Genomic DNA, 21,995 nt, shown 5'->3' on the forward strand with positions numbered 1-21,995 from the left:
ATTATTCTTTTCACCTTATATGTATTTACTAAATATTATTTAGCTATTAAAATTAATAAGAACAATTAAATTTTTTTTTTGAGAGGGCATCTCTCATATTTATTGATCAAATGGTTGTTAACAATACAATTCTGTATAGGTGACTCAATGTACAATCATTAATCAACCCAAAGCCTAATTCTCAACAGTCTCCAATCTTCTGAAGCATAACGAACAAGTTCTTACATGATGAACAAGTTCTTACATAGTGAATAAGTTCTTACATGGTGAACAGTGCAAGGGCAGTCATATCACAGAAACTTTCGGTTTTGATCACACATCATGAACTATAAACAGTCAGGTCAGATATGATTATTCATTTGATTTTTATACTTGATTTATATGTGAATCCCACATTTCTCCCTTATTTTTTTTTAAATAAAATGCTGAAGTGGTAGGTAGATGCAAGATAAAGGTAGAAAACATAGTTTAGTGCTGTAAGAGGGCAAATGTAGATGATCAGGTCTGTGCCTATGGACTAAGTATTAATCCAAGCTAGACAAGGGCAACAAAACATCCACGGATGCAGAAGATTTCTCTCAAAACAGGGGGGGTGAGGTTCTAAGCCTCCCCTCTGTTGATCCCCAATTTCTCACCTGATGGCCCCCCTGCGACTGTGCCTGTCTTAGGTTGTTCCTCCCTTGAGGAATCTTACCCGTCTCTGGCTAACCAGTCATCTTCCGGGGCCATACAGGGACATGTAAAGTTGGTAAGTGAGAGAGAAGCAATATTCTTTGAAGAGGTTAGCTTTTTACTTCTTTGCAGATTTATGCCCTGTGGGTTCTATGCCCAGCGTTTGTCTTAAGGTATCTTTACCACTTGGAAGAATTATGATATTCGGTAATTTTCGATATGAGGCACGAATTCTACTAAAGGGCTGTAATTAGGAAGAAGAAAAGCTATAGAAGTAGCAGACGGAAGAAAACATGGGAAGATTATTTCTTTGACATAACTTCTTGTAGAGTAACATAAGCATGTATAGGTTTTAACAAACTACTAATTAAATTGCATACACACATTAACAGAATAAGAATACAGATACATAACAAAAGCAGACCGACAATTACCAGCCATATCCAGTGAAACCAAGAAAACCAGTTAGGTACCCTAGGCATTTGTGAAAACTTATCAATAATATGATGGATATTGTCTAACTGAATTTGAATAGTTTGAGAAGGAACAATTACATTTTCAAAACCTATTATTTTTATCTTAATTATCTCACTGTGACCTTCTTTTAATCTTTTCAAATTAAATTGCATTTTATCAAAGTAAATACTTGTCCACACTTTTAAAGACTTACAAAGACTTCTGCATGTTTGAAAACAAGGACCAGGAGATTCCTGCCCAACTTTTCCCTACTTCTGATTCCTGCTCCCCCAAAGGCAGCCACTTTCAGTACTTGGGGTTGTTTGTTTAATTTGGAGGTATTTATTTACCTCCATACTACTTAGAAAAAACAAGAGTATAGTGCTATTTCTTGACATCATTGGACTTCCTATTGCTGTGCACACATGTTCCCTCCCCACGTTTTTCAGTATATTTATTCACCCTTTTTGGGTAAATCAATTTTCAGTTTTTGTATTATTAAGACTATGGAAATAGTATCCCCAGTGGCTTCACATAGGTTACTATGATTATGTTTCCTTTCTTTTTAACTATTTGGTTTGTTTTTTTTTCTCCCTAGAGTTAGTAACTGCCTTCACTATTGTTGTTGGCTCAGTTTTCTATATTCATTTTCCCAGTTTATCCTCAAACTCTTATTTTCCACTGTTTTTACTCTGAGGTTAATAATTCCTTTTAAAAAAATTATCTGCCTGTACTAATTTATCCACAAACGTACGTCTATATGTTTTGTAAAAAATGTAGGAAGTACTTTATCGGTTTCACTCTCTTTCTTAGAAATTCTTCCCCTAGATGCCTCCCGGTCCCCTCTGGACAGGCAGCTCTCCAGGTCCATCACAAAGCCGGTGTCCTGGTGCTTTCTGAATGTCCGCTCTGCATTTGTTTGTTTTGGTCGTTTTCTTCCATGATAGAGACAGCTCTCAGATGTTTGGTAATTCTCGACTATTTGTTCCTCTCCCCAGGAGAGAGGAGGCCCTAACAAGCAGATTGGAGCCTGGGGCCTTCCTGGGAAGATGGGGTGGTGGGGGGGACCTGTTGATCCCAGTCTTCTGCTGAGGAGGAGCAGGCTGAGGACTGAGACAGGGACCAGCAGGTCTCACTGCTTCTTACACAGGCTTTCAGCCACTCTCCCTGTTCTCACCCCTCACACACCTGCTGCCCTGTCCTCTCCTAGGCCCAGGCCTTCACGGCTCCTTGGTGCCTCCATCCTTCTGAGATGCAGAGGCCGTACTTTCCGTACTGATGACTTACTGTCCTGTGAACTCCCTTCCCTCAGGCCCACATTTCAGCACCACTTGTCCATCTGCTTTTCAGCTCCTTAAGACCATTGATACCTTCTCTTAATCTCTTCAGATTCATGCCATTTGCATCCCTTAGCTTTCACTTTAGAGGGGTCTGTGCACTAAATCAGCAGTATTTAATCAGAAGTCCTATTGAAATTTTTCGCTAATTCATTCATCCTTTCTTGATGTCTACTTCCAACTAGTAGTTCTGAATTAATGTTTACTGAAATCTGTATCCATTATTTCTGCTAGAACATTCTTTAAGATTGGTATTAATAAATAATAGTATTATTGCTGATACTTTAAAACTTTTACTATGATCCAGGCACCTTTCTGTGTGTTTTACATGTATTATCTCGTTGAACCATCACTTCTACATTGGAACAACATCTGCGTGTGGTCAGGGGTCCTTCACTCCCAGGAAGATGTAGAATACGTCTGGAGAGAAGCTGTGGCTAGTCCCAGCCCCAGCTTTAAGTCTGGTATTGGTCTTTAATCTCTCATTCTGTGTGTTGTAAAGAAACAGGTTGTAGAAGGCTCTTGTCAGATCCCAGGAACATGAAAGAAATAGCACACCCCACGGTAGTGACATGGCCCTGTCACCACTCCTCATTGAACCATAAAAGCTATTTAGAGGGGCCGGCAGCTGGTGAGCGACTGTACTTAGATCCTGGGTGCTGATGGGTGTTTTGTAGTTTCTAAGGGAAGTTGCTGAAAGTTTTTCTTATCTTGACACTCCAAGGGCAAGAGGTCTCTTTCTTCAAAGAGAAGCGCCTATTTCAGAAAAAGATGTGGAAAGAACATAAAATCACAGGTCTTCTCAGTTCTGGAGGGGAAATGGGAAGGAGCCTGTGGCATCTGGTGTAAAATAGAAACCAGGCATTTTCAGGACTCAGGAGGGGGCTCCCACAGCACTGCTTGGTACCTGCATGTGTAGTACGAGGTTAGAGGGCCTAGAAGGGAGTCAGACAGCCCTGGGTTTGCATCATCTCACTGTTATTTCTTAGCTATGGTCTGGAGCACGTTATTGCCCCCTTCTTACCTCTGAGGTGAGGTTCCTTTGACTCATGTGGCGTAGGAGTAGTAACGCCCACCTCGGTGGGTGGTTATAGGGACCACATGACTTATGTATATAAAGCACTTAACCTGACATGCAGCGAGTAGTCAGGGCTCAGGAAATGGCATTTGTGTGCTCTCTGAAAATGGGATGTTGAGTTTGAGTGAAACAAGGATTCTATCTTTGCCTCTTATTTATCCCCTGACCCTGAAAACTTGCTGACCACTTGCTGTAGTGCTAAGACAAGTTCTTCTGCTTTGCTGGGTCTTTGTCCTTCCTTTTCTCTTTCTTCACACAAAATAGACAAACTCAGGCCTACAAACCTGTGATAGTCACATGGCTGGAATTGCTGAGTGGAGGAACTCACCTGGGCACTCAACCTTTGTGTACGAGGTGTGCACATTGGAAGAGGTGTGCAGAGGCTACGAACTTGCTCTGAACCCATTTGTGAAGAGCAGGTGATCCCAAACTGTTGTTAGTGTCTGTTGTAAATGATATGCCTCGGGGTTCGAGCAGAGTTCAGCCAAAAGCCCCACATGACATGGAAATCTGTCCTGGAGCCAGGTTTGTCGGGTAAGAGCTATGTAGTGAATGTCCCCAAACCCTGGCATCTGTTGTCTGCCAAGGGCAGAACAGCCGTGAATGATGGCACACTTACAGACATTAGGATAGGGCATTTGACTCTGTAACAGCTGACAAACTGTTTCAGGCCACTGTCACTCATACAGCTCTTTTGATAAACAGCTTTGAAAGCATTACGTGGTTTGGAAAGCATTCTTCAAAAACGGTTATATCTTCCAGACTCATGACAGTCTACTGTTCAGTATCGTTGAAGGCTTTTGAATTGTAGAATCAGACCTTCCCTCTGTGGGGCTGTTGAAACTATCAAGGGCTTATCTGTGTGACTTCTGCCAGGACAGTCTCACATTATCATATGGGTCGGGGTCCCCCTATGTCTGTTAAAAAAACAAAAGTGCTCTTGGGTGCAGAGCTATCTAAAAGGAAAAAAAAGCTATTTCTTTCATTTCTGGCTAGGTTCATTGGGCTTTTTAAAACATCACTTTTATCATGCACTCTTTATTTCACGGTTTCTGCACAATGAAAGTAAGGGGAGATAACTTTGGGTTATTGTAAAGCTTGAGCCTTTGAAAATGATTTTTCCTTAGATTATAAATACTCATTTCGTAATTCATTTCAAAACTCGTCTTCCCATTGTTCAGTTTCCAGAAATGTAGCTCCTGTTGCTTTCTTGCGCCTCCTAGGAAACTGGGTGTCCATTGAGCAAGGGAGGTGGTGCATGGGAGAATTGCATCCAGCCTGGGCCATTCATTTGGGACCTAGACTTAGAGAGACCATCAGGTAAGTATAGCATGCTCTTGTGGCAGATTTTTAAAAACCTTTTATTGAAATCTAATATACCCCAGACTTTTTTTTTTTCTTGAAAGTTGGGGGTAGGATTCACAGGATTTTATTCTTACTCCCAGAATGTAGTGCTGGAACTGACAGAGTAGCCTAGGACTCATCCTGATTTATTGTGTTGAAGTGCCAGCAGTTCACATTCCTTTTTTAATCTGTCAGAGTAGGATCAGTTCCTCCCTGACTTAAGTCTCTGTGATCAAAATAACCTATCTGGATCTTCCGTTTGGGTAATGGAGGCAGCGTGGCCTCTTGGCAAGAGAACAGGATTGCCAATCGTGAGGCCAGAACCCTGATTCCAGCCCTGGCAGTGCTCTGCTTCGTGGCCTCGTGCGAACAGCTTTATGTCCCCTCCTCAGGTCAGTCTCTCCACTTCAAAGGGTGCGTGGGTCGCCCTGGCCCTGTCACCTCTGCGTCTGCGTGGCTGAGGTGAATGACCAGTTAACTCCCTGGAGGAAGGTAGAGAGGGGCCCGGGTCTAGAGGGCTGGCTCTGCCATCCAGGAGGAAGCCGGGCATTGGCATGAAAAAAGCCCAGGCAAAACATGTGAAAGCTTAATAATGTTTTCTAAAAATAAAAAGGAAGTAGGTTGATCTGAAGTGGTGGTGTACCTCAAATACTCCTGAGCAGCCCTTGGCTGTAGTCTGAACGCCAGCTAGGCTAGCACCATTCAAGTTGGTTACCCCTAATACCCTGAGGGACTGCATCTATGGCCACTGCCTGCTCTGTCTCTGCTTCAGCCTTCCCTCTGATTTCGCCTCTGGGAAAATTCAAGTGGCCCCAGACAGTGACAGGCTAGGTCAGGTGGGGGGAGTGTGGGAGGACAGCTACATAAAATATAAGATCCCAACAAACCCATGTAGATGGGGCACTCCCCAGTGCTCACTGTAGAGGTATTTGAGTGTTCACAACTTTGTTTAGCTGATGGCTAAAAAATCAGTGTTTAAAAAAAACCTCAACAGAGGCTGTTTTGCACCAAGAATGAATGTGCATATGGTGTGAACAAGCAAATTCTAAAACGTAATTCCTTTTAGTTCCCAACTAGTATCCAGTTAGTCCTTCTTAGCTCTACCCACAATGCTAAAGTAAGTAACAGTGCCCAGTAGCTCAGGAGAGAAGTGGGTGCTGCAGGCAGTCTGCTGATGGCAGCTCTGGATGTGTGTGCTGCTACTGCTGCATCCCGTTGGTAAGCAACTTGTGTCCTTACATTTTCAGGTTCTGGCCTCTTCATTTACTTGTGATTTTATGTCCCTGGAATATGGTCATCAGGAGACCCTGAGATGGAGACAGTCCAGCAGGAAGTAGGGGCATCCAGGTCACTATAAGTTCTCAAAGTCTGTCTTGACCCATAATAGAGTCTCATTCTCAGGGGTGGGTCCAGTTTTCCAAATTTTAATATAGCAAAGAATCTTGATGTAGTTTGGACTCAGGATGCGCCAGGTAGGCCTTCAGGAGTCCTCTTCTGTTATGTACCTGACTGCATTCTTTTATGATTATTAATGTAACCTGCGTGGTAATGTGTGTGCAAGTGCTTTGTGGATTGTCCTGGGAGATGTGAAGGGTTACTATGACTAAAGACTTAACTGAACCCTGAATTTGTATATAAATAAGTAGAGACAGACAAAGGATTGCACATTCGTCTTGAGAATTTCCTAAATTAGCCTATTTCACATCTTCTTGCCTCTTCTTTCCTAACTTAAGAACCTATATTTTTAACAAAGCAGAACAAATAGTATACAAAAGCAGGATTAGCATAAGGAAGAGGAATCCTCAATAACAAGAGACAGTTTTCCATGGTCCATTCATTCCCTGGCATCTGTCTACCCCAAAAAAAGGTGCATTAGGTTTTTGGAATGACTAGTTTATTTGCTCATCTCTAAGTATCAGCATAGGGAAAAGCAAACCTTGCGAAGAAAAATGCAAGAGCACATGTACAGTTTCTATTCAGAAATACCTGCTTTGAATATACATGGTTTGAATCGCAAAGCACAGTTTTCACCTTCAGATTGAACCAGGGTCTGATTTCAAACAGAGAAGTCTGCTCCTACCCAGAATTGGAAAGTGCCTTACTGCACGTTGTAAACACACGTGGACCCTAGTTGTGTGTTGCCTAGCCGTGGCTGTAAAGACAAAACTGGCAGGAAAGCACTTATGGGTCAGCAGTGATTCCCCTCAAAGGCTTTCCTACCTGAGCCTCTCATTGTGCCTTTAGTTTGGTTCTGACTTGGGTATTTTTTACTGTGTGTTCCTCTTAGTCCTTCCGTCTCTATTATGCTTGGACCTTGGTTAGAAGAGTTCTAGTAATTATTCCAGACTTCTACCATTCAACCCTGCAGCCTCATTTTATAGCTGGACCCACTGAAGCACAGCAGACATATATGATGAGCCATGATTCACAACGCATCCCTTGGAGGGTCTGGCGTCCCCACTGGGAGACTTAGCTTTCAGGCCATCAGATGGCATCCTCTGGAATGAGCTGTAAATGCACCCCTCCAGAGCCACTCCAAAGTGCTCCCCTCTTGGCTTAAACTCCAAAACTAAAATGAAGGGCTGTCCATTGGGCTGACTGTTTAACTCTTTGTACACTAAGTTACTAAAGATCAAAGATGAGAGCAACTGGGCAGACTCAATAGGTCTAGTGCATGGGACCATCTCCTGTTTTGATTCCATGAGACTGAATCCACTATGGGTACCTGCCCTTCTTGCACACATGCAGGCATATGCTCTCACGTACAGCACTTATATAGCCCACCCTTGTAGCCAAGGCCTGAAAAGCCAATTTGCTTTTTGCTATATCAGTATTAAATATTAATATTAAAAATAGACTGCTAGTCAATGTTTGCATCCCCATCCCCTGTGGGACCCAGGAAGACTGGAAGATGGCTGTAGCTCTTCCAGTGTCTTGGCTATGTCACAAGCAAGCTTGCCTCCCATGGAGCTCCGGAACCCGCAAGTTCACATAGAGGGGTGCCGCCGGAGGACTTGGTTGCTGTTCCATAGAAGGTTTATCATAGAGCAGACTGAAGATTTTGCTTGTGTGAGAACAAAGTGAAATTGTACATGCAGGAGCAGCTCGAGGCCTATATGTCAGGGCCCAGGGCCTGCTGGGATGGGGTTTTACACTTGGGCTGTCCTTTTGCCCTTCCACTGAACTCTCTTCATTTCAGTCATGAGCAAACAGTCGGTGCCTGAACTAACAACCCTGCAGTCCTTCGAAGCGGGGCTCGCTTACAGGACGGAACAAAGGGAAGGAGGGCCGCGTGGGCCGGCCCAAGCCAAGGAATGCGGCTTCAGGGTTCTGCTCCATAAATTTAACCAGCACAACGAAAAGGAGATAATACGAGCCTTCGTGATGATCTGAAAGGGGGGAGGTTCTGTGTCCCATTGATTGCGGTCTGGCCCAGTGCCAGGCCCAAGCCTGACCGACAGTTGAACCATATCGTTAAGGCGTGTAACACAGCTCGGTCTTGTACTGCCGCCAACCAGTACATGTCCACAGGGCGAGCGTTTATAAGGAGCTGGGGCGGCTGTCCTGTTTAACCCTCTCACACCGCGTGTAATAGACCCAGCTGTCATTCAGAACTCGCCCGTCTGAGGTCAGGAAGGAGAGCCTGAATGTTTCTTTTTTTCAAGCAGAGCCTTTCAGGCCTGGGGAAAGGGAAGAAATGCCATCCAGAGAGGGTTTCCCTCTAGAGCAGGGAAGCAGCCTGCCTCCTCCCTCTCAGCCAGAAACGGGACACCATGGTGCTTTATTCAAAGTAGCTCTCTGTTTGCAGTATAATGTTGCCGAAGGAAGTGGGGCTGACACCACAGGAAACCTACCCGTCTCTGAGGAGGCCGCGTCGGCGGCAGAGGTGGCTGGATGCCGATGGTGGAGCGTTCTCCAGCTGCTGAGCCGTCTTCCCTTCCCTGCTGCGCGGCCTCCTCAAAGGCTGTTAATACCCTCACTTTCTGGCTTTCCACAGCTAAGCCGACATGCTAAAGCAGAGCAGGTGGAAGGCTGGCCCCTGGGACGCCTGCTAGCCTGGTGTGCTGCCTGTCAGGCAGGCCACCGTTAGGGCCTCAGCCCCTTCAGCAGGGAGGGCATGGGGGACAGGTGGCTTGTCACAGGTAGCCTGGGGAAGCCTGGCTTCGTGAAATAGTGCCACATTGAGTAAATGGACACACAGTCAGCCTTTGGTGTAAGTAGTGAAAAGGAAAGGGCTCTTCATATCCAGAGGGCCCAAGGGAAAGGCAGGTTAAGGAATAGTCTAGGCCTTCCTGCTAGCCAGCCACATCCTTTGGCCAAACTGGGGGCCTGCCTGTCCTTTGTCTCTGCTGTCCAACAAGACATGTATTTCTGTCACTTCCAGAAAGCTGCAACAGAGAAGGCATCTGAGGTGCTCTGGATGGCGATGCACCAGATAGCGAGTGCTTGCACATGCTGCACACTATTTTAAGCATTTTATGTGTATTGCTGTCATTACTATTTAATTCTTATAACAACCCAGTGAGATAGGTGCTATGCCTTCCCCATTTTACAGATAGGGGAGTTGAGGTACAGAGAGGCTATATAATTTGTCTAAGATCACAAAGGTAGTGAGAAAGGGAACCAAAATTTGAATGCTGGAGATCCGAATGCAGAGCACACACTCCTAATTTCTGTACCATTTCAGGACCAACTCTTGGTCTCTCCTATCAAAAGGCCTCATGATTTAAATCTGAAGCGTCTTACCAGGTCCCAGATCTACTTCCTTTTGATTCTTGGATGTGGAAGGTAGGAAATGGATTTCTGCCTATGACCCAAAAGATTTGGGGAAAGACACAGTACAGGTAGTAGAGGAGAGGGGCTACAAACTTTGGATATCACAATGTGAAGGGTGCTTACCATATTCTCTCAGCTCTACCAGCCTGACCCAGAGATGGTGTGAGGGGAGCTTGGGAGGTCCTAGTCTTTCAGTGCCAGTATCTGGGGAACCAGGTCGCTGAGCTTTGTGTCCAGGAGCTACGCAGTCCCTGGTCCTCTCTTCTGTGTCTCCCCTCACCCCCAGCAACCCCCAAATGATGAACCAGTGCAGCCTTCAAGCTCAGAATTTGCCAGTGCAAAAGAGCAGTGATACAGCCTGGCTCCAGCTTGTCTTTACTCTGCCGTGCACCCAAGGCCGCCTTCACCAGCGGGTCTCCTGGGAACTCTGGCTGGTACACAGTACAGGAAGCCTTGGGAGGAGAGTATCCAAGTAGTGTGCATTCAACACACCTTGGTGGCCTTTTGGTGGCCAAGGATAACTTCTGTTTATTCTGGTGCTGTGGGGCCTGAAATAGAGACTTCTAGAAGAGGTAAAAAGACTAAGCAGCTGGCCAGCCCTGGATTGTTGGATTCTGTTTAGTTACACATCCATAGGCAAGCTGCTTAAAAAGCCTAGAAGTAGGTCCCTGGATAGAGCTCACTTATGGTCTGGACTTCACGAAATGATTGCTCAACCCAAAGGTGAGCAGACCTTGGTACTGGGTGTCTTTTAAGGGGGGCACATGTTTGGAGGTTCTCTTTGTCATGTATTCAAACTCATTTGGTACCATTATTTGAACTCATTATGCTATGCCTAGTCTTTTAGGAGTGAAAGGAATAGTGAATAGTTAAATCATAGGAAGAAATTGTTTTGCTCTTTTGAATTGTTTTGTTCAGATTGAGGATACCATGAGGTAGCCAGATGATCCACTAATTGGGATTTATAGAAATTCTTGTCTGCAAAAGCCTTAAGACAGAGAAAGTACTGGAAAGTTCCAGTGCTTTCTGAAACATGCAGAAGGAAGTCTGGTCTGAGCTTTTGCATCTGAGTGTTCCTATGGGAAGGGAGCAATGAAGAGCAGCGGCTGAAGGGTTACCTCTTGCCTTAAGTGTGACCACCTTCCTTTGTCAGAATCACAGTTGTCCTGGGCCTGCCTGCTTCTCTCCACTCCCAAGGAACTTGCTTTTTGGAAAGCTGCATGCCTGCCCTCCCTCACTGCCTCTGCCCTGGTCCAGAGGACCATTGGCATGGTAGGAAGAGGTGCTGCTGCCTCTGCCCTTGGCAGACTCCCGGTGTGCCTGCTTTTCCCACAGGTGCTGACTGGGCTCTGCCTCCCTCAAGCCTGTGTTCCAGTGGCTGGGAAGCCAAATCGCAAGTCGCACTGGTGGGCTGCAAACAGTGGCTGGGGGGGACTTTATTCTGCTGCCCATTCTGAGGGGTCTAGCATCTTGTCCCACTGCCTCCTAGACTCGCAACAAGTTCTAACACATTTTGAATCCACAGTTTGTCAAGTCTTGTAGTAGCAAGCCCTCCAGTGATTCAGATGGATTCAGTTTTATTGGTCCTTGTTTCTAGAGGAACAAGTGTTCATCAGGTTTGGTGTCGGCTCTAACCCCGGGGTGCCTCTGATTTTTATGAAGGCATAGAAATGCACCTGAGATGACCCCAAGTCCTTTCCTTTCTCTTTTTTATTTTTTCGCCACCTGGACCACTAATTGTGCTTTCAAAGGGGGATGGGGAAAGGAGAATATTTAAAAGCAAAGCTGGTCTCTGAACCAGCTTGTCTTCTAGGTTGTACTTCACCCTGATGAGAATCAGAAAGGACAGTCCATAAGCCCCTGAAATGCAATTTCCAATGAAACACGAACTTAACTCTAGTGGCTCTGCAGCTGGAGAGCCTCAAAACCAGTTCCAGATGTTCCTCCCCCTGTGTTAGCAGCAAGAGAATTTCAGGCAAGCTGGGAGGCAGGGAGATTTTGCTTTCACCCATTCTTAGGGTACCCCTTTTGCAGTTCATGTCTTGCCCTGCAGGGTTCTTTAGGGAGAGTGCTGCAAGCATCTGAGTCCGTTCTGGCCCTGCCTACCACCTCTCACTCCTCAGGCAGGGCATGTCGCTCTGAGCTGGCCACTTACTGCAAACAAGAGAAGCCTTCTCTCCTGCTGTCCAGGGTCAAAAAGCAAGACAGTGCTGGAAAAATAAGTCAGATGGGCTGGGAAGGAAGCCTCCTGAAGAGGACCCTCAGGTTAACAAAGCAACACCCATGGCCTTCACCCCCATCCAGTACAGTGTGGGGCTGTGCCTCCCAGCTCTGGGAGAAGTAGCATGGATAGTAATGGTCAGTTCATGGCCCTTCCTCTCGAGAAATCCCCACTCGGACTGCCTCTTATCCAGAAGAAAGCCATTCCCGACAAAGGTTGAACATTCTGACTTCTTTTCTAGTCCGCTCCCAACCCATGCTTGTATGTAGGATATACTGATAGAAATTTGTACTCATTCATGCTTTGCTTTTCAAGTGCACTTTAGACATTTTGGTGTTTGAGCTAACTGTTCCCTGGATCATCTTTTTTACAAAATAGTTCTATTGTTTGAGTTTAGAAGTTTGTACAAATGTGAAGTGTTCTGAAAGTTCAAGCAATATAGCAATATATGAGCACTTACAGTGTATAGACCCTGTTCCAAGGACCTTGTATGAATTCTCTCTGTTTCTTATCAATGAGATAAGTACTGTTATTACTATTTTAAAGAAGAAATTGTAAGAACTCCATCCCACTGGCCATCAGTAATCACTCAAAAGGCTCATAATAATTGTCACCTTGCTAGGTATCTCCGTATGTATATGCATATGTGTACACACACATGCACAAATACATATATATGACTTTACATGAATAGAGGCACAAATACTGGTGTCTAGCTTTTTTTCACTCAATGACTAGAACATCCTCCATTCTAAAAGTGAATCATTTTTAACATTTATATAGTATTAAATCGCATACATGCAATAATATATTTAACTAGCCCTTTACCGAGGGATGTTTCTCATTTTTTGCTGGTACATACATCTTTTACATATATTTTTTCATACCATTACCATTCTCTCTTTAGTGTTACAGGGGTTATGCATTTTCTATTTTGAAACACATTATAAATTGCCTTCTAGGAAGTTGAAACAATTGCACCCACTCACAGTGCTTAGGAGGGCCCATTTCTGTACTCTTCTACCAGTGCTGGCTCTTTTATTCATCCCGAATACAGTCAAGCACTTTATGACGTAGATACTGTATTAAGTGGAAGGCACTGTTACTCTTTTAACTCTCTGCCTCTCAGAGAGTAAATGTTTCAGTGTTACTTTCATTTCTCTGATAATTAGAGTATTGAATCATCTTTTCATATTTCTGTTGGCCATTTGGATTTCTACTTTGGGGAATTATCTTTGCATATTCTTTGCCTCAATCCTCTTCATTAAACCCCTTGAGGTCAGAGTTTGTCTTCCTTTTCAATGTGTCTGTCTATTCTCATCCTGTCTTGGTCCAACCTTTCCAGTAGTTGTCATTCAATCAGTTTTTCATCCATGTGAGTACACATATCTTTCTCCCAAATAGTAATGGAATTTAGACTAGTCACTTGGTGAATTCTGTTCCTGTAAGTTAAAGTTTGCATCACCACTTTATAAAAGGAAATCTATCATTACTTACAGTTCTTTAATCTGTTGCTTTAGCATTAAGAATGAGGCTTTACAGGCAGAGAAAGATAAGTACCAAATGATTTCACTCATTTGTAGAGCATAACAACAAACCAAACTGAAGGAACAAAACATCAGCAGACTCACAGACTCCAAGAAGGGACTAGAGGATATCAAAGGGAAGAGGTTGGCGAGGGTGGGTGGGGATGGAGTGGGAAGGGGATTAAGGGGCATTATTATTAGGGGGGTCACAGGGAAGGCAGTATAGCACAGGGAAGACAAGTAGTGATTCTGTAGCATCTTACTACACTGATGGACAGTGACTGCAATGGGATCGGGGTGGGGGCGACTTGATAATATGGATGGATGTAGTAACCACAATGTTGCTCATGTGAAACCTTCATAAGACTGTATATCAATGATACCTTAATAAAAAAAAAGAACGAAGCTTTAAACAGATGTTTTCGGATTGGCACTGGCCTTTATCTTATTTGTTTCTTCCTATTTCTTAGTATTTGTTTACCACTAGTTTCTGTTATGAAACTTGTTAGTACTGATGCTGTAGTTTAGTAGTGATGTCACACATTGTTTTAATAAAAATCCTGCTCTGCCATTAGGCAGGGCCCTGCTTGAAACTAGGCCTCCCCAGGAGGCCCCATCCTGCCCTCTGTAGTGTATAGTGATGACTTTCTTAGTTCGTTCATCACTGATACATGGTCTCACTTTCTTCCAGTCATTTCAAGGAAATAAGTCTTCCCAACTGTATTGTAAGCTTCTTAGGATCTTGTTACTGCCTTCTTTGGTATCTCTCTAGGGTCTCTTGAGTGCTTAGCACAGTGATGGATTACAGAGGTTTTTCATCAGTAGTCATGCTGATAATAAGTTTGAGTCCAGGAGAATCAGAAAGACCCAAGATCAAGTTTGGCTTTGCCACTGGCCAGCTGAATGGCCTTGGACAAACTTCATACTCTAAGGCACGATTTCCTCCTCCATGCAGTGGAATCCTAATAAAATACTCCCTTATGGGAATATTGTGAAGATTAGTGTGCCCATTGCCTATAGTCAACACTCTATAAACGCAGCCATGGAGACATACTGTGGACCTTGGGGTCTTCTTGCCTAAGGTTGTGGGGAAATGCAGATGTAAGGTTGCCGGTTGAGGTGGTGATATGCTTAAGTTTTTCCATGGAGTATCCTTAGAAGCTCATATGCTCCTCTGCTTAAAGACTCTTTGTTGAGTCTAAATCTTGTTTTTTCTAACTTGGAGCTTTCTAATCATCAGGGACTCAGCACAATGCCACAAGTTTAAAACATGCCAATTTCTCTCTTATGTTCTGCCAGTTTTTCTTAAATTGGGAGCATGAGTGCCCACACACATGTGTGTGCATGTGTGTGTGTTTAAAATGCTTGGAAGAAATAAAGATGACACCAAATATTGCCTGCCATAGCAACTATCATCTCTAGTAGCCTCTAAGCATTTTACCAAGTGGACATCAGTTGGTTTTCTTCTGTTGTATTTTTATTTTGTAGCATTTTAATGTATAGAGAGCCAGCTCCTTCAAATGAGACATTTTGTCACTAGAACGTGGTACTTAGTTTGACCTCCAGGGCCCAGCTTCAGCAGCAGTGAGGGTGGGGAAGGAGGCTCTGAGCATTGTCTGCCTGTGACCCATCCACAGCCATGACCACGGAGATGTGACACATCTGCATCAGAGCGGAGGCAGGCTGACATCTGAGTGTCATCTGCACCATGGGCTTGGAATCTCTGCCTCATGGTACAGTTCCTGCCCCTTCTTGCCTGCTTCTGGTGGCCCTCAGCCCTGTGGCCTGTGGCACAAGAATCCTTCTGGCCCATGTCACCCTTGTGTGCTGATTAGATAGGAATCAACCAATCTGTTGAGTGCATGTTTAATGTGACACAGATGTGGCAGACCTTTCTGCTTTACAAATTTTCAGCTTTTTGTATTTCATCAGGGTTGCTTATTATTTACAGAATGTAACTTGAGACAGCAGAACAGATTGTAATTTTAAAAAGGGTTTTGAGGGGGGTGATGGAGCCGCAGGGGATCTGGGAGAAAAAAATCCAGTAGTGTGGAATGTTGTTCGCTGTCCAGACCAAACAAACCAGTTTGCCAAGGGTTGATGGACTGTGGCAATCAGTCCCATTCATGTTCACACTGGCGGCTCTTAATTATAAGGCAGCTTGACCTTCTTATCACCAAATAAAGAATAACCTTTTGTCACCAGGTTGAGTGTCATGGCACCAGGCAGAAATGTACCCCTTGTAGAGGCACCAAAGGGTATCACTGAGCTGGCAGCTTGTGTTCTGCTTGCTTCTGGTCCAATGGGAAAGGTCACCATTGAACCCAGTCCCCACTTAGACGTATGGATGTTCTCCTTGCCTTATTCCTGCTCTGGCTTTATATCCAGGCGCTACGGGAAGAACCAGAACAAAGAAAAGTCTCTTCTTTTGCCTAAAAAATCCAAGATGTTCTGGAGGGCATTGGAATGATGGGCTAGAGCCAGTTTGACACAAGTTCAAAGACAAGGTGCCATCTCTTGTTTGTAGAGGGTCAGATTTGACTAGAGGTGACCTTGGCTTCTGAGAAAACTTGGCCTTGGCTTAAATTTAAGGGCAAACAATAAAAAAGCACCAGCTGGTCAAAAGGAAGATGAGGAATAGGTGATTGGTTGATTCTTTATGTTTCTAGGTCAAGAGAACCTGAAACTTGGGACTGAAATAATGGAAGCTATACAGTAAAACCCCTTTGAAGAGAGTTCTTGGAATTTGAGCTAGTGCAGAGAACTGATCGTCTTGGCCAGCAAGTTCTGAGCTACCTCAGCGCTGAGTGTTGAGTCTGGGTTGGACCTTTGGTAGAAGCCAGACCCCCGAGCCACGTCCAGAGTTCCAGGCCCACTGCTCCTTTCCCTCCTGCAGAGGTGCAGATGGTGCGTGTTCCCCCAAGGCCACCAGGCAGCCATCCAGTTGCTCCCTGGGAGAACATGACCCAGGTCAGTAACTTTCTAGTGTCCCTCCACAATGGAATGATCAGCATTCCTCTGCTCCAGGGGTTTCTGGGTTGTTACCAACTCCCAGCCTCTCTCTGGCTTAGTCTTGGAGGAGGAATTCCACAGCGGATGGCCCTGCTCCAGAAGCGGCTGCTTGGGCTCTCCTGCCCCCAGTTCTAGCACAGCCTTTCAGCTCTCTGGTCTCTGCAGCTCTTGTATACGCACTAGGCGCCTACTGGGTGCCAGGCACTGTTTAGGTGCTGAGGTACAGCTGTGAACACTGCCTGGGACCCTGGCTGGCTCTGCAACCCTCCAGGGGGTTGGCTTCCCCACTACCACCTTAAATCTAACCTCAGGGCCTGACTCAGATCCTCTTCATCCCTGTGAGTATGGCAACTGTACGTCAACTTTCATTGTCAGGAGAGCCATTCATCTCCAGTGTCCTTGCCAGTTTTTGAAGTGTCTTCTGTTCCTTCTTTCTCCTTTTCCATCTCACCTGCCACCATACACTCTGTTTGATAATAAAGGGATATATAAAACTTCTAGCCTGAATAAATGGGTGGTCCTGAAAAAGCAAACAAATAAATCACAAAGCAGGCATCTTTCTGGGCCACAGCACCTCCCTGCCTGCGCTGCTTTAGTCAGTAGGTAGCTGCGTGTGGAGGCCCTGGGGGTGGGGGATGGGGCGCCATGACACGACCCAGCCCGAGCCCCTCTGCAGGTCTTCAGGACAGCTCCATTCGCAGGGGTTGAATGTATTCAGGTTGTCTGACAAACTTCACTTAGAGAAAGTGTTCTGCATCAAAAAAATTTTTTCGAAAGACCTCTCTTACAGTGAAGTTTAATTCCGTTAATTCCAGTTATAAGATTTTGACATTTGGTATAATGTATTGAGCTGCTGAGTTGATCAGCTGTAGCTGTATGGATGTGGTAGGTCAGGTGAGCAAACACTGAGGCATTGCCCTTTAGGAAACACCTGTGCACCCAAACATTCACTGCACTCCTACGAATCATGCTTACATAGCCAATAAGTCATGTTTCCCACAGCATTCTCTCAGGCTAAAATTGTAAATCTGAATTTTAAAACTTTCACATTTTGGTATTTTACATTGATTTATTAACCCCCAATAATTCTGAGTGAGGGTAGGAGAGAGGCAGATAACTTTTATGACTACCTACTCTGTGGCAGGCACTGTGCTCTGTACTTTCCATATTTTATCTCAACATTGTCAAGTAAGTATTATATTCCCATTTATTTCTTTATTTCTTTATTTTGCTATCATTAATGTACAATTATATGAACAACATTATGGTTACTAGACTCCCCCCATTATCAAGTCCCCACCACATACCCCATTACAATCACTGTCCATCAGTGTAGTAAGATGCTATAGAATCACTACTTGTCCTTTCTGTGCTATACTGCCTTCACCATGCCCCCCACCCCCTACATTATACATGCTAATCGTAATGCCCCTTTTATCCCCTTATCCCTCCCTTCCCACCCATCCTCCCCAGTCCCTTTCCCTTTGGTAACTGTTAGTCTATTCTTGGGTTCTGTGAGTCTGCTGCTGTTTTGTTCCTTCAATTTTTTCTTTGTTCTTATCCTCCACAGATGAGTGAAATCATTTGGTACTTGTCTTTCTCTGTCTGGCTTATTTCACTGAGCATAATACCCTCTAGCTCAACCCATATTGTTGCAAATGGTAGGATTTGTTTTCTTCTTATGATTGAATAATTTTCCATTGTGTATATGTACCACATCTTCTTTATCCATTCATCTACCAATGGACACTTAGGTTGTTTCCATTTCTGGGCTATTGTAAATAGTGCTGCGATAAACATAGGGGTGCATATGTCTTTTCCAAACTGGGCTGCTGCATTCTTAGGGTAACTTCCTAGGAGTGGAATTCCTGGGTCAAATGGTATTTCTGTTTTTAGTTTTTTGAGGAACCTCCATACTGCTTTCCACAATGGTTGAACTAGTTTACATTCCCACCAGCAGTGCTGGAGGGTTCCCCTTTCTCCACATCTGCACCAACATTTGTTGTTGTTTATCTTTTGGATGTTGGCCATCCTAACTGGTGTGAGGTGATATCTCATTGTAGTTTTAATTTGCATTTCTCTGATGATTAGGGATATGGAGCATCTTTTCATGTGTCTGTTGGCCATCTGAATTTCTTCTTTGAAGAAGTGTCTGTTCAGCTCCTCTACCCATTTATTAATTGACTTACTCGCTTTTTGTTTGTTGGGGTGCATGACTTCTTTATATAATTTGGATGTCAATCCCTTATCAGATATTTCATTTATGAATATATTCTCCCATACTGTAGGATGCCTTTTTGTTCTACTGATGGTGTCCTTTGCTGTACAGAAGCTTTTTAGTTTGATATAGTCCCACTTGTTCATTTGTGCATTTGTTTCCCTTGCCCAGGGAGATATGTTCATGAAGAAGCTGCCCATGTTTATGTCCAAGAGAGTTTTGCCTATGCTTTTTTCTGAGAGTTTTATGGTTTCATGACTTACATTCAGGTCTTTGATCCATTTTGAGTTTACTTTTGTGTATGGGGTTAGACAGTGATCCAGTTTCATTCTCTTACATGTAGTTCTCCAGTTTTACAAACACCAGCTGCTGAAGAAGCTGTCATTTCCCCATTGTATATCCATGGCTCCTTTATCATATATTAATTGACAATATATGTTTGGGTTTATATCTGGGCTCTCTAGTCTTTTCCATTGGTCTATGGGTCTTTTCTTATGCCAGTACCAAATTGTCTTGATTACTGTGACTTTCTAGTAGAGCTTGAAGTCAGGGAGGGTAATTCCCCCTGCTTTATTCTTCCTTCTCAGGATTGCTTTGGCTATTCAGGGTCTTTTGTGGTTCCATATGAATTTTAGAACTATTTTCTCTAGTTCATTGAAGAATGCTGTTGGTAATTTGATAGGGATTGCATTGAATCTGTAGATTGCTTTAGGCAGGATGGCCATTTTGACAATATTAATTCTTCCTATCCATGAACACAGGATGTGTTTCCATTTATTGGTATCTTCTTTAATTTCTCTCATGAGTGTCTTGTAGTTTTCAGGGTATAGGTCTTTCACTTCCTTGGTTAGGTCTATTCCTAGGCATTTTATTCTTTTCAATGCAATTGTGAATGGAATTGTTTTCCTGATTGATTTCTCTTTCTGCTACTTCACTGTTAGAGTATAGGAATGCTACAGATTTCTGTGTATTCATTTTGTATCCCGCAACTTTACTGAATTCAGATATTAGATCTAGTAGTTTTGGAGTGGATTCTTTAGGGTTTTTTATGTACAATATCATGTCATCTACAAACAGGGACAGTTTAACTTCTTCTTTACCAGTCTGGATGCCTTTTATTTCTTTGTGTTGTCTGAGTGCTGTGGTGAGGACCTCCAGAAGTATTTGACTAAAAGTGGGGAGAGTGGGCATCCTTGTCTTGTTCCCAGTCTTAAAGGAAGGGCTTTCAGCTTCTCACTGTTAAGTATAATGTTGGCTGTGCATTTGTCATATGTGGCCTTTATTATGTTGAGGTACTTGCCCTCTATACCCATTTTGTTGAGAGTTTTTATCATGAGTGGATGTTGAATTTTGTTGAATACTTTTGCAGCATCTATGGAGATGATCATGTGGTTTTTGTCCTTTTTGTTGATGTAGTGGATGATGTTGATGGATTTTCGTATGTTCTACCATTCTTGCATCCCTGGGATGAATCCCACTTGATTATGATGGATGATCTTTGTGATGTATTTTTGAATTTGGTTTGCTAATATTTTGTTGATTATTTTTGCATCTATATTCATCAGGGATATTGGTCTGTAATTTTCTTTTTTAGTTATGTCTTTGCATGGTTTTGGTATTCTACGAGGCTGGCCTTGTAGAATGAGATTAGGAGTATTCCCTCCTCTTCTCCTTTTTGGAAAACTTTAAGGAGGATGGGTGTTAGGTCTTCACTAAATGTTTGATAAAATTCAGCAGTGAAACCATCTGGTTCAGGAGTTTTGTTCTTAGGTAGTTTTTGATTACCAGTTCAATTTCCTTGGTGGTAATTGGTCTATTCATATTTTCTGTTTCTTCCTGGGTTGTATTTTTCTAGAAAGTTGTCCATTTCTTCTAGGTTATCCAGTTTGTTAGCATATAATTTTTCATAGTATCTCTAATAATTCTTTGTATTTCTGTGGTGGCTGTAGTGATTTTTCCTTTCTCATTTCTGATTCTGTTCATGTGTGTAGACTCTCTTTTTTTCTTGATAAATCTGGCTAGGGGTTTATCTACTTTGTTTATTTTCTCAAAGAACCAGCTCTTGCTTTCATTGATTCTTTCTGTTGTTTTATTCTTCTTGACTTTATTTATTTCTGCTCTAATCTTTATTATGTCCCTCCTTCTACTGACTTTGGACCTCATTTGTTCTTCCTTTTCTAGTTTTGTTAATTCTGAGTTTAGACTGTTCATATGGGATTGTTCTTCTTTCCTGAGGTAGGCCTGTATTGCAGTATACTTCCCTCTTAGCACAGCCTTCACTGCATCTCACAGATCTTGCAGTTTTGAATTATTGTTGTCACTTGTCTCCATATATTGCTTGATCTCTTTTTTTTATTTGGTCATTGATCCATTGATTATTTAGGAGCATGTTATTAAGCCTCCATGTGCTTAAGGACTTTTTCCTTTTCTAGTTTCATACTTTTGTGATCTGAGAAGCTGGTTGGTACAATTTCAACCTTTTTGAATTTACTGAAGCTCTTTTGTGGCCTAGTTATGATCTATTCTTGAAAATGTTCCATGTGCACTTGAGAAGAATATGTATCCTGTTGCTTTTGGGTGGAGAGTTCTGTAGATGTTGGTTAGGTCCATCTGTTCTAATATGTTGTTCAGTGCCTCTGTCTCTTTACTTACTTCTGCTAGTTGATCTGTCCTTTGGAGTGAGTGGTGTGTTGAAGTCTCCTAAATGAATGCATTGCATTCTAATTCCCCCTTTAACTCTGTTAGTATTTGTTTCACATATGTAGGTGATCCTGTGTTGAGTGCATAGATATTTCTAATAGTTATATCCTCTTGTTGAACTGACCCCTTTATCATTATGTAATGTCCTTCTTTGTCTCTTGTTACTTTCTTTGTTTTGAACTCTAATTTGTCTGATAAAAATACTGCAACTCCTGTTTTTTTCTCCCTATTAGTTGCATGAAATATCTTTTCCATCCCTTTACTTTCAGTCTGTGTATGTCTTTGGTTTGAATGAATCTCCTGTAGGCAGCATATAGATGGGTCTTGTTTTTTTATCCATTCAGTGACTCTGCATTCACACCATTTACATCTAGGGTGATTATCAATAGGTATGTACTTATTACCATTGCCGGCTTTAGATTCGTGGTTACCAAAGGTTCAAGGGTAATTCCCTTACTATCTAACAGTCTAATTTAACTCACTTCGTATGCTATTACAAACACAACCTAAAGGTTCTTTTTTTTTTCTCCTTTGTCTTCTTCCTCTATTCTTTATGTGTTAAGTATCATATTCTGTACTCTTTGTTTATCCCTTGATTGATTCTTCGGGTAGTTGGTTTGATTTTGCATCTGCTTAGTAATTAATTGTTCTACTT

General features: G+C 43.1%; 1 protein-coding gene across 12 annotated transcripts in view; it reads left to right on the plus strand.

Annotated features, from left to right (window-relative positions):
- Positions 1-21,995, plus strand: part of VPS13D (vacuolar protein sorting 13 homolog D) — a 277,290-nt gene that overhangs the window by 232,584 nt on the left and 22,711 nt on the right. The window contains exon 68 of one of the 12 annotated variants that reach the window (XR_012129991.1): positions 16,080-16,380. The exons of 10 other annotated variants lie outside the window; for them this stretch is intronic. The gene's annotated coding sequence lies outside the window, so the exon portion shown is untranslated. Of the gene's footprint in view, positions 1-4,766; positions 4,864-16,079; positions 16,381-21,995 lie in introns of all 12 variants that reach the window. One more of the 12 variants, XR_012129992.1, reaches the window with a different exon arrangement.

The sequence above is a fragment of the Manis javanica genome, chromosome 4 (genome assembly GCF_040802235.1).
Source record: "Manis javanica isolate MJ-LG chromosome 4, MJ_LKY, whole genome shotgun sequence".
NCBI lineage: Eukaryota > Metazoa > Chordata > Mammalia > Pholidota > Manidae > Manis > Manis javanica.